Below are 12,596 nucleotides of genomic sequence, written 5' to 3'. Positions count from 1 at the left end.
TGTCTTAAACAGCAAGCACAGCCTTCACTGGACTGTGGGACCATTGATACATTTCTCTTCTTGAAAGAGGGACTCCAATTAACAATGAACATTTTGGGGGTCCCCTTTTACCCAGTTTAGTTTTCAGGGGTCTGGCGGGGTCGTCCAGGGACTGGCTCCCGTCTTCACTGTGTAGAGCTCACGCCCCCTTCCCCTTTGACCTTGCACCTGCTTCCTGGCGATTCATGACCCTCTGGTCCCCACTGGGGGCTGCTAGGGGCCAGGCCGCATGGTCTTCAGCTTTCTGCCGAGGTTGAGGAGCCTGAGTCCATCAATGGGAGACCACCTGCACTATGAAGACCAGTGGAGAAGCATGAACCTACTGTGGGCAGAGTGGGTCACAACAAGTGGATGACACCTGACATTTATCCAATGTCTGCCATGTTTGGGCTGAAGCCTTGTTCATCTTTGTCTTGTTTAACCCTCAGCAATCCCCTGGTGGCTCAGATGGTAAAGCATCTGCCTACAGTGCAAGAGACCTGAGTTCGATCCTTGGGTCAGGAAGATCCCTGGAGAAAAAATGGCAACCCACTCCAGTACACTTGCCTGGAAAATCCCATGGACTGAGGAGCCTGGTACTGTTGCAAAGAGTTGGACACGACTGAAGCGACTTAGCACAACCTTGTAAAATATATCCTGATTCCTCACTTTACAGATAAAGTGAGGATTAGAGTCTCAACAACCTGCCCAAGATCACATGACCCAAAAGTTAGGGAGCCACTACTTTTTAAAAAAACTTTCAGGGACTACCCTGGTGGTCCAGTGGTTAAGACTTTGCCTTCCAATGCTAGGGGTACAGGTTCGGTTCCTGGTCAGGGAACTAAGGTCCCATATGCTTTGTGGCTGAAAAATCAAAGCATAAAACAGAAGCAACTTCATGCTGATGTTTTTGGCAGAAACCAACACAATACTGTAAAGCAATTATCCTTCAGTGAAAAATAAATAAATTGAAAAAAGAAGCAACATTGTAACAGATTCAATAAAGACTTAAAAGAATGATCCACATCAAAAGTAGCTTTTAAAAAATTCCAACTAAGTAGACATTTTTAACCATAATATTGTATAGTCTTCCTGGTGAGACCCACATCTATGGATTCTCCTGTGTTAGCTTCCATTCCATGGATAGTTGGATGAAAAAGGCTGTCATTCTCATTCTCACACATAAGAACTCTAAACTGTGCCTTTAAGAGGGTGTGTGATGGCATTTAGTTACAGTCTTGTATTTAACACAGATCTTTTCCTCTTTTGCACTTTTCTGACCTCTCTGATGACTGTTTTGCTTAGAGAAGCTCTGAGTCAGCAGCATTTCCGGGGACCTGCAGGATGAACTCCGGCTGGAGTGGGAAAAGGAGGACTTGCAAGCCTGCTCCTTGCCTGAGCTCGCCATTCCGCATCAGCACAGCGAGGAGACCAGCACTTCTGCAGGAAACAGCCATCAGGGCTGCTCATCCCAATTCAGGAGCCACTGGCCACAGTGGTTGAGTTACATTTAAATTCGTAAAATAAAATAGAAACCCAGTTCTCAGCCCCACCAACCACACGGCGAGGCCTGATCCCCCACGTGACCGGAGGTGCCGCATGGGCAGCTTTGGTGTGGAATGTCCACCTGACAGAGTCCACTGGATGCCTGCCCATGCCAGCTGCCCCGCACCAGGCCCCACAGCCATGGCCACGGCCACAGCCGCTTACAGAGCCGGGGCAGGCCCAGCTTCCGATGCCTGGAGTTCGTATTCCTAGAGATGAGTCTACACAACTTCATATAAAGGAATGAGACATGGTCTTTTTTTTCAGGGTGGAGAATCAATTAGCAAGATAGACATGAAACTGGGACAACAACAGGTGATTTTTATTAATCGCCATAACCATTTCTTCAATTTATTTATTTCTCGGAATTTTATGTAATGCAAGTTATTTTAGATTTGTGTTTAATGAATGTGATTAATTTCTTACAGAGGATCTGTTTTTTGCTCCATTTTGTGAGCTCTGTGAATCACTGCTTACACTTTAAGTTTCAAAGGTAGATTGTTGCTTTTCTGTATCTAATGTTTTTGCTAAAGGAAAACCTTCCTTCCAGTAGGAACACGGAATGACCAGGTCCGGATGCTGAGAGACTTGGCTCATTAAACACGGGAGGGGTCTGCAGCTGGCAAGCCTGGTCTCTCCACTTTCACGAAGTCTGTGCCCAGGGCCCCCATGTGCTCTGCAGTGACCTGAGGTGGGAACCCCAGAAGGTGCATGGGGGCTGTCTCCAGTTGCGGCGAGTGGGGTACTCTTCACCACACGCGCTCCTCCCTGGTTGAGTTTCACCGAGATGAATCCACACGCTGGCTACGCAGCTTTTTTAAACAATAAAGAGAAGAAAAGTGCGGCCCAGGTTTGTGGGTCACTGATGGGAAGTCAGTGGCAGGGCCGGGCCTGGACCTGCACAGACTCAGAAGGATAGGGAACCAGCTGGACAGGAGGACACGGTCGCCCAGGCCAGGAGGTGAGGGGGCAGGCCCCATTCTGAGCCCCAGACGCCTACCAGTCTAGGTGGCTGCTCGTAGGAGGCAGTGTAGCCATGGAGAAGGAAGTGGGCTGATCCAAGGAGGGGAGGTAGGCTGAGGGTCCTGGGAGAACAGAGGGCTCCTGGAGCATATCTGCCCACTGCAGGCAAGAGGGCACCTCTGTCACCAGCCCCTGTGGCTGTCAGGCTGGGGAGCAGGGGGTACGGGCAGCTGCTGGGCAAGGGAGGCCGGGGGTCACGGGCCTGAGCAGAGTCCTGATGGTTCAGGGGGAGGGTGGAGAGGGAGCCCTCCCTAAGAAAGGGCTGCTGGGAACTCTTAGCTCGGTTCCTTAAGCTGCAGGACTGCGTGTACCTCTCCTCCTGTGACTCTCGGCAACCTGTGGTGGGATGAGAAAAGGGAGAGGATGAATCAGACCAAGGCCGCCTGAGCTCAGGCTGGAGGTGCAGGGAGCAGGACGGGGCAGAGTGGGGCTGGTGCTGCTGAGAGAGCTGCAGAAACGGGGCTTCTCGGGATCTGGGCCGGGGAGATGAGGAAGGGCAGCAGGGCCCCTGAAGGGAGGGGCATGCAGCGGAGCAGTGGACATGCAGGGAGGAGAGGGATGTGGTCAGAGGTGGAGTGTGGACAGTTACGGGAGCTGGGAAGTGTGGGTGATGCAAAGCGGCCCCACTCGCCACGATTAGAGAAAGCTGCGTGCAGCAGCAAAGACCCAGGGAGGGCAGCAAAAAGTAAGTGAACGGTATAGTGTTTGCACACAACCCCTGTATACACCCCTGCACACTGTGAGTCATCTCTGCATTACTTACAAGCTTAATACAATGTACAGGTTTTGTGGACAGTTGCTGGAGCACAGAAAATTCAAGTTTTGCTTTTTGGAAATTTCTGGAATTTTGGGGGGATATTTATGATTCAGTTGGTCGAATTCAATGATGGGGAACCAATAGATATGAGCACCAACTGCATATTAACACCACTGAACTATATACTTAAAAATGGTGAAGATGGTCAATTTTGTTTTGTGTGGATTTTTTTTCACCACACACACAGACCCAAAAAAAAACAAAAACAAAAATTCTCAGAGAGATCTAAGAAGAATATCCCACGATCTTGAGCAGAAAACACAATATGATAAAGGTTTCACTTCTCCCCAGAGGAACACAATGCAAGCCCAACACAGTTTTTCACGGAAGTTGAAAGGCTGGTTCTAAAATGTATATGGGAATGCAAAGCGTCAAGAATAACCAGGATCCTCCTGAGGAAGCCACAATTGTGTAAGACATTATAGATTGCTGTATGTATGCCCTCTCAATTAATCCTTATGGCAAAAGAGTCATTCCCTGTTTTACATATGAGAACACTGAGGTTTGCAGAGGTTAGTGACTCACCCGGGGCACACAGCAGGGGCAGGTGGCACTTGAACACCCTGGTGAGTTCCATATGTCTCACTCACACACACACACACACACACACACAACACACTCACACACAACACACTCACACATACACTCACACACACACGGAGATGGGGGGCACCAGCTCACACCCGTTGGGGCTTGTGTGCTGTGCTTAGTTGCTCAGTCATGTCTGACTCTTTGCAACCCCATGGACTGTATCCCTCCAGGTTCCTCTGTCCATGGGATTCTTCAGGCAAGAATACTAGAGTGAGTTTCCTTGTCCTCCTCCAAGGGATCTCTCTGACCCAGAGATTGAACCCAGATCTCCTGCACTGTAGGCGGATTCTTTAACATCTGAGCCACCAGGGAACCCCTTGAGCCGAAGCAGGTCTGAACCAACCTTGGGGCAGATTTGAGCCTCTAGCCCGGCGTCGGTCCTGGTTCAGTGGGTCTCTGGGGGCTGTCGAGGTCTCAGAGTGATGTGGTCTGCATCCTCCTTGGTCTCTCATCGCTTTTCTGATGAATTTTGTTGTGGTCAAGTTCCTTTAACTGCTTTGCCCTTCAATTTCTGTAAAATGGAAAGAATCATCCCTAACCCCACGGGTGGTTTGAAGATTAAATTAAATAACACTCAGATCACAGTCAGAGAAGGCAATGGCACCCCACTCCAGTACTCTTGCCTGGCAAATCCCATGGATGGAAAAGCCTGGTAGGCTGGAGTCCATGGGGTCGCGAAGAGTCAGACACGACTGAAGTGACTTAGCAGCAGCAGCAGCAGCAGATCACAGTGTCTGAACCTGGAGAAGCATTCAACAAACGTCAAGGACTAGTATCATTTATTATTTAAATGCATCACTTAGAACCACGATTGTGTAAGACATTATAGATGGCTGTACACATGCCCTTTCAGTTAATCCTTTCAACAAAGGAGTCATTTCCTGTTACACATCTGAGAACACTGAGGTTTGCAGAGGTTAGTGACTCACCCCGGGCACACAGTAGCAGCAGGTGCACTTGCAACATGGTAGTGAGTTCTCCTTGGATTCTGTTTCTTTGCCATCTTCTCCTCATATCAAGTGCAGCCCTGTGAGGTGAGCTGCCCTTGCTTCGGCCCATGGAGGCATCCTGCTGTCTTTCCTCCACTCTGTTTTCTCTGCGTGTCAGGACTTACCCTGTATAGCTCTTTATTCTTGCCTTTTAAAATTTAACATTATAATGTTAGCACATTTCAAAATATTTAAAAAACACAGGCATGCCTCATTTTATTGCATTCCACTTTGTTGCACTTGGCAGATATTGTACTTTTTACAGATAAATATTTTAGAAAACTGACAAATAACTATAGGGGAAAAAAACCCCACTGATGGAGACTTATTTCTTCCCCCAGTGCACTGAGTGGGTGACCTTGAGACAGGCAGTCGTGATTTTTGAGACAGTTATTTATTTTTGATCAAGAGAAATATATGATCTTTGGTGGCTCTGCTTGTCTTCCCAGATGGTTCAGAGGTAAAGAACCAGCCTGTCAATACAGGAGATATAAGAGATGTGGGTTTGATCTCTGGGTCAGCAAGATCCCCTGGAGGAGGGCATGGAAACCCACTTTAGTGTTCTTGCTTGATGAATCCCCACGGACAGAGGAGCCTGGCGGGCTACAATCCATGGGGTCACAAGGAGTTAGACACTACTGAAGTGACTTAGCACGCACGTGGGCCTATGAATGTTGGCGTAGGGGCAGGTCATTGTGACCTCCACCCCAGGATGCAGAGCAGTCCTGCACCCACCTACCCTGTAACTCCTCTGCTGTCCCAGCTGGCACCCCACCCTCACCTTAGCAACTGTTCCCCATGACTGGGGTTTTATCTTTGTGAGAGGAAAAGCACAAAGCTTTTCACAATCTGGACTTTGCCCATCACTTTAGCAAATCATTTGTTTTTATCTTAATCTTGTTTTTTTTTGTTCAAAACTTGGTCCAATGTCATTTCTCTGGAAAGCATCCTTTAACTTCTCTCATTGTCATCTGGTTCACATACTTTCTGGCTCAGACAGTAAAGAATCTGCCTGCAATGCAGGAGACCCGGGTTTGATCCCTGGGTCATGAAGATCCCCTGGAGAAGGAAATGGCAGCTCACTCCAGTATTCGTGCCTGGAGAATCCCATGGACTGAGGAGCCTGGTGGGCTACAGTCCATGGGATGGCAGAGAGTCAGATGTGACCGGTGACTGAGTGACTAACACACTTTTCTCTGGGCTTCCATAATTTCTGTGCGTATTTCTGATCTCTCAATTGTTTTTTGGATTTTTGGTGGCACAGCCTGTGTGATCTTAATTCCCCAACCAGGGGTTGAACCCAGTCCCTTTGCAGTGAGAACTCAGAGTCCAAACCACTGGATCGACAGGGAATTCCCTACCATTATCAGTTTTAATCTGTGTTAGATTTCAAGTTTCTTGAGGGCAGAAATTATGCCTATTCCAATTTGTTTCTCAATTGCCTATTAAATATGCATATATATAACATGTAATTACTTATTATTTGATTCACAGATAAGTAACTAAGAGAGATGCTGAAGAGGGTGACCCGGATTCTCCTAAGACTGGGTGTCTGGTTGCTGGAGTTGAGAAAAAACAAAAGGAACAACATGTAGTCACTTTGAAATATAAGAATTTGAGAAAGCTTCTTAGGAAAAAAAATCAGATCCCATATTTGTTAGCTATTGCAACCCCACACACATGCTCAGGTATTCCTGGACAAGTGTTTTAGCAAATATCACTGCATGTGGTGACAGGAGCCAGAGGGGTTGGGTCAGGAGAGAGGCCCATATTTCTAGTTCTAGAGACAGGCTTGGCATCACTGCCAAAGTCAGTGGGACTGGGTAGTGGGGTTCCAGACCCCTGACCTCAGTTTTAGTCAGAGTTCTACTTTTGTTTCAATTTGAAGAAGGATTTCTACTGCTTAAAAAAATAAAAGCTGGGGGCATCGCAACCTTAGACCAAATAGCAATGCATCCCACGTCCAGGCCAATTTGCCAGCTTCCCCAAGACTTGTTTCCACTGGGGCTTTCTTTAATTAGGCCCTTTTTTCTGGCATTTGATGCTATTCACAGTCAGAATCCACTCTTGTCACACTTTCTTGAATTTCTGCCATGTTCTAGAAACTCTAGTTTGTTCGGACAGTTCTCTGGAGGGTCATTCTGGGAAGGTGCTTTCAGCCAAGTCCTGAAACTCCCTCATCAGGCGACAGGCACATCATCTCCCTCAGAGTCCTGCAGTGAGAACCCTGCTCCATGGATAATTGTGTTAGCAATCAATAATCCTTTCACTGAGACTGGTCATTTTTACTCATTTATAGTGTTCATTGTGCAGCACAAAATGATGAGACTTCTAAGTAACAGAAATAATACACCTTGATTCAAAATCAGGTTTGGAATTAGTATTATAATTTAGTAGTGTGCTAAGAAATCTCAATAACCTCAGATATGCAGATGACACCACCCTTATGGCAGAAAGTGAAGAGGAACTAAAAAGCCTCTTGATGAAAGTGAAAGAGGAGAGTGAAAAAGTTGGCTTAAAGTTCAACATTCAGAAAACTAAGATCATGGCATCTGGTCCCATCACTTCATGGGAAATAGATGGGGAAACAGTGGAGACAGTGGCTGACTTTTTTTTTCTGGGCTCCAAAATCACTGCAGATGGTGACTGTAGCCATGAAATTAAAAGACGCTTACTCCTTGGGAGGAAAATTATGACCAACCTAGATAGCATATTAAAAAGCAGAGACATTACTTTGCCAACAAAGTTTTGTCTAGTCAAGGCTATGGTTTTTCCAGTGGTCATGTATGGATGTGAGAGTCGGACTGTGAAGAAAGCTGAGCGCCAAAGAATTGATGCTTTTGAATTGTGGTATTGTAGAAGACTCTTAAGAGTCCTTGGACTGCGAGGAGATCCAACCAGTCCATCCTAAAGGAGATCAGTCCTGGGTGTTCATTGGAAGGACTAATGCTAAAGCTGAAACTCCAATACTTTGGCCACCTGATACGAAGAGTTGACTCATTGGAAAAGACCCTGATGCTGGGAGGGATTGGGGGCAGGAGGAGAAGGGGATGACAGAGGGTGAGATGGCTGGATGGCATCACCGACTCGATGGATGTGAGTTTGAGTGAACTCCGGGAGTTGGTGATGGACAGGGAGGCCTGGCGTGCTGCGATTCATGAGGTTGCAGAGTCAGACATGACTGAGCGACTGGACTGGACTGAACTGAAGTGATGATGAACTCATCATGTCTTTAACCACAGTGTCTTATTCCAAACGAGTGGAGTGGCAGGCGATGGCCTCCAGGGGAGGGTGATGATGGGATGGGAGGACCAGACAGGTTTGGGAGCAGCAGCTCCAGATGAGGAGGAAGAGCAGGTTCCATGGGTGCAAGCTGCCAGCAGGCCTCGGGAGAGGCACCCCAGCAGGAAGTCTCCGGATGTGGAGCAGGTCTGAGTGATGACAAGACCCAGGAGGAGACACTGCTGGGAAGCTGGTGACAGAGTGCAGTAAGGTCAGTGGAACCGAGGTCAGCTCTCCTGCAGCTGGTCGGATGGGTGACGAGGGGGCTGTGCAGGCCAGTGGCTTTCTCCCCCACTGGGGGGAATCTCCCAGGCCGTAATTGTATCCACCAGCCCCACTTCCTTCTTCACGTTGTTCTTCCTGGAGTCCCCCTGCCTCAGTCCTCTTCTGGCCACTCACCTGTCCACTTTTCGTTCCCACATTTTGTGGATTCAGTCTCATCTACTACTGTTTCCAGCTGATCTTTATCCTTGGGGAGTTAGACCTTTAAAAATATAACTCTGTGGTCATTTGAATGGGACTTGGGGAGGAGAGGAGATAAAACACCCATTCAATCTGCCATATTCCCCCCCTTTTTTCAATATCATTAGGCTGAAGGAAAGTGATGACACTGAATAGTGAGACAAAATGGGAGACCCCCTAACTTGTGGCAGGGGTGGTGGGTTACTCCTCCTTGTTAGAAGTCACTGATTTCTTGTTTTGAAGACAGATTGTGGAGACTACTTTGGTGGCCTGGAGGTTAGGACCATGTGCTTCCGCTGCTGAGGGCCCAGGTTTGATCCCTGGTCAGGGAACTAAGATCCCAAAAGGGTGTGGCATGGCAAAAAAAAAAAAAAAAACAGACTCTGAAGAACTGAGATGGACAGAACAAATGTCATAAATGAGATGAGACAAGTCAATGAGGACTCTCTAGACAGGAAATGACCTTGATTATAATTCACTTTGATTATAATTCACTCCTTGTCTTGATGGAAACTCACTACTTCCAAAAAAATGATAGTGGGAAGAATCTCTCTTCCTTTTTATTATTACTTAATAGTTCATTTTCCATACTTCCCTTCTGATTAATACAAAAGGTATTACTAAATACTTAGCTTCCTCCTCAGCTACCGCCGGCAGCTGGACTGCACATGGCATGCTTCTTTTGCAGATGTGGGGACTCCTGTAGGCTTGAAGGATGACTTTGAGCCACTGCTCAGCTGTTTCCAGGAGATGGATAGTGTGCACTTCGAGGACTTCTCTGAGCTCTGGAAGAGTGTGAAGTTTGGAACCATCTTCTGTGGTAGAATGAGAAATTTAGAAAAGAGCACGTCTGCAAAAGAAGCTTTGGCTTTGGCTTGGTGATATTTTTTACCTCCATACACCATCCAGATCAGAACTGGTATTTTGTATCTGCTATATGGATTATATAACACCCAACTGTGTCTGAAGGATTGGGATGAAATTTTAAAATTTCAGCAAGATTTGATAAATGTACAACATTTTGAGGCAGCTTGTATTTTTAGGAAGCTATGACTAGACAGAGCATTTCACTTTACAGCAATGCTTAAATTCCCGTCATACAGAATGAAGAAAAAATTCAACGAGCTGAATTACTGAAGAATTTAAGGACCCAAATGATTGATAATGAAACTTATCACTTATGATGTATTAGAGGAAATGATGAATGTTCATGACCATTATCAGAGAATTAAACATGTAATTTCAGCTGACAAGCCCAATCCGGAAAAATCCCTCAACTTGATAAAGGATGATTTTTTAATAATATCAAGAACATAGCTTTGGAACATCAGCAGTGGCACAAAGACAGAAAGAATCCACCCTTAAAACTGAAAGTTAAAGATGGAGAAGAAAAGAGTGAGAGAAATTCACAACAATCAGAGAGATGTGAAAGGGCAGCATCGTTAACGAAAATAAAATCAAAGGTGTTTTCAGTTGTTCAGGCATTGAGATCAAAAAGGCACCATCAGGTCAAAGGTGACTTTTCTGACTCTGATTCTGCACCCAGTCAAGTACAAACCAAAGCAACTAGGAAAAGAAGAAACAAAGAAACGTTGAAACCAGCAGGAAGTGGAAGTGTCTTCCAGAGCCAGAGGTGACACGCATAAGGAAGATAAATCTTTAAGTTTGAGTATGCCTGTGGTTACAGAAGAGGATGAGGGGAACAAAAGTTTTAGTGAAACAAAGTTCACTGCACCTAAGAGGAGAAGAAAACAGAGAACAAAACCCTGGTGTAGAGTACTTAATATTGAGCTCTGTGACAGAAAAGATTTATATAGGTTCATCTCTACCAATATTTTTGGACACCCAATGTGAAGAGCCAACTCATTAGAAACCTTGATGCTGGGAAAGATTGAAGGCAGGAGGAGAAGGGGATGACAGAGGAGATGGTTGGATGGCATCACTGACTCAATGGACATGGATTTGAACAATTTCTGGGAGATGGTTAAGGACAGGGAGGCATGGCGTGCTGCAGTCGATGGGGTTGCAGAGTTAGACACAACTGAGAGACTGAACAGCAACAACTACCATTTTTCTAGATTCTGCATGACCCAGCAATCCTACTCCTGGGCATATACATGGAGGAAACCATGATTCTAAAACATACATGCGTCTCAATGTTTATTGTAGCACTATATACAGTAGCCAGAACATGGAAGCAACCTAAGTGTCCATCAACAGAGGAATGGATAAAAAAGATGTGGCACATATATACACATGGAATATTATTCAGCCATAACAAGGAATGAGATTTTGCCATTTGCAGAGACAGAGATTCTCTGGTGGCTCAGATGGTAAAGAATCTGCCTGCAATGCGGAAGACCTGGGATCAGTCCCTGGGTTGGGAAGATCCCCTGGAAGAGGGCATGGAAACCACTCCAGTATTCTTGCCTGGAGAATCCCCATGGACAGAGAAGTCTGGAGGGCTGCAGTCCATGGGGTCACAAGGAGTTGGACACGAATGAGTGACTAAGCACAGCACAGAGACATGGATGGACCTAGGGACTCACATACAGAGTGAAGTAAGAAAGAGAAAACCAAATATTGTACATTAACACATATGTGTGTAATCATGACTATATTTTGAAGATAGGGTATGAAGCACTTGATAAGATTTGCTTTAGATGTGAAATGAAAGCTTATTGGGCAGAGTTCAAATAGAAAATATTTGTGTTTAACAGTGGGTGAATTAAAATATGTCCAAGTACTGGTTACCTATTATATTAAAGTAAGCTATTTGTATTGCTGACTTGATTATAATAAAATAATAGCACTAAGTTGTAAATTAAAAAAAAATACTCAGCTTCCCTGATAGCTCAGTTGGTAAAGAATCCAACTGCAGTACAGAATACCCCAGTTCGATTCCTGGGTTGGAAAGATCCCCTGGAGAAGGGAAAGGCTACCCACTCCAGTATTCTGGCCTGGAGAATTCCATGGAGTTTTTAGTCCATGGAGTCACAAAGAGTTGGACAAAACTGAGCAACTTTCACTTAGGATACCAGAACTAAAATCCCGTGATGCTCAGCCCAGTTTAAGATCAGTTTTGACTGTTCAGAAAAAGTAATCTCATACAGGCAGCCACAGGAGAATTCATTTCACTGAGAATTACAGAAACAATTAACTGTTGTTTCAGCTCCTATCACAGGTCAGCTAAAGGAATGAGCCTGTCCTGAGTGTTCAGTGTGGTGGCCAAATGAGCGTTATTCTTCACGTAGCTGAATATTGCACCAAAATGAAGCTCCGTTCTCTTCAGGAAACGCGGATTGAACTGTTGCAGGTTCTATGTCTGCACTGATGAAACAAAAATGAATGAACGGGTCCCTCAAGCCCTTGAAGTCGAGGGGAACATGGAGACATGATGGTGAGTAGGTGATAGGCTTCTTGTGGCAGCACAGGTGCCCACAATCGCCCTGGTCGAGGCCGTGCACGGGCCCTCCTGCACATCCATCTGCAGAGAGCTGCCGGTCAGATGTTGTCTAGACATGGCGCCACTTCTCTCTGCTTCCTCGGAACACTCTCTCCCTGAGAAGCTCCTGCCGGTGGCTGCTGCTCGTCTCCTGCCCCAGCACCCCCCACCATGCCCTGTGTCTTATCTCTGGGGAAGGGACTGGGTGCTTTCCCAGGTGGGAGATGAGCTGGGGTGGGGCCAGGGGCTGCTTTTCTCAGCTGGTCTGGACTTTTTCTTTCTCTTTGACACCAAACACACCCGTCAGGGAGAACCAGCCTCTGCTCTGGCCTCCTCATGGTCCAGGCTCCTCTATCTCATCGCCCATCTGCCTGGAGGAGTCTAGGTTGCCTCCCTGCTCCACAGACCAGCCATTGTGGTCCTC

General features: G+C 46.4%; 1 pseudogene; it reads left to right on the top strand.

The window, feature by feature from the left end:
• Positions 1-3,144: 3,144 nt before the first annotated feature.
• Positions 3,145-10,581, top strand: LOC109567053 (snRNA-activating protein complex subunit 1 pseudogene; annotated as a pseudogene).
• The last annotated feature ends 2,015 nt before the right edge of the window (positions 10,582-12,596 follow it).

Source organism: Bos indicus, chromosome 12 (genome assembly GCF_029378745.1).
Source record: "Bos indicus isolate NIAB-ARS_2022 breed Sahiwal x Tharparkar chromosome 12, NIAB-ARS_B.indTharparkar_mat_pri_1.0, whole genome shotgun sequence".
Taxonomy (NCBI): domain Eukaryota; kingdom Metazoa; phylum Chordata; class Mammalia; order Artiodactyla; family Bovidae; genus Bos; species Bos indicus.
The sequence above is the reverse complement of the archived record's forward strand: the minus strand, read 5'-3'. Positions and strand labels throughout refer to the sequence as shown.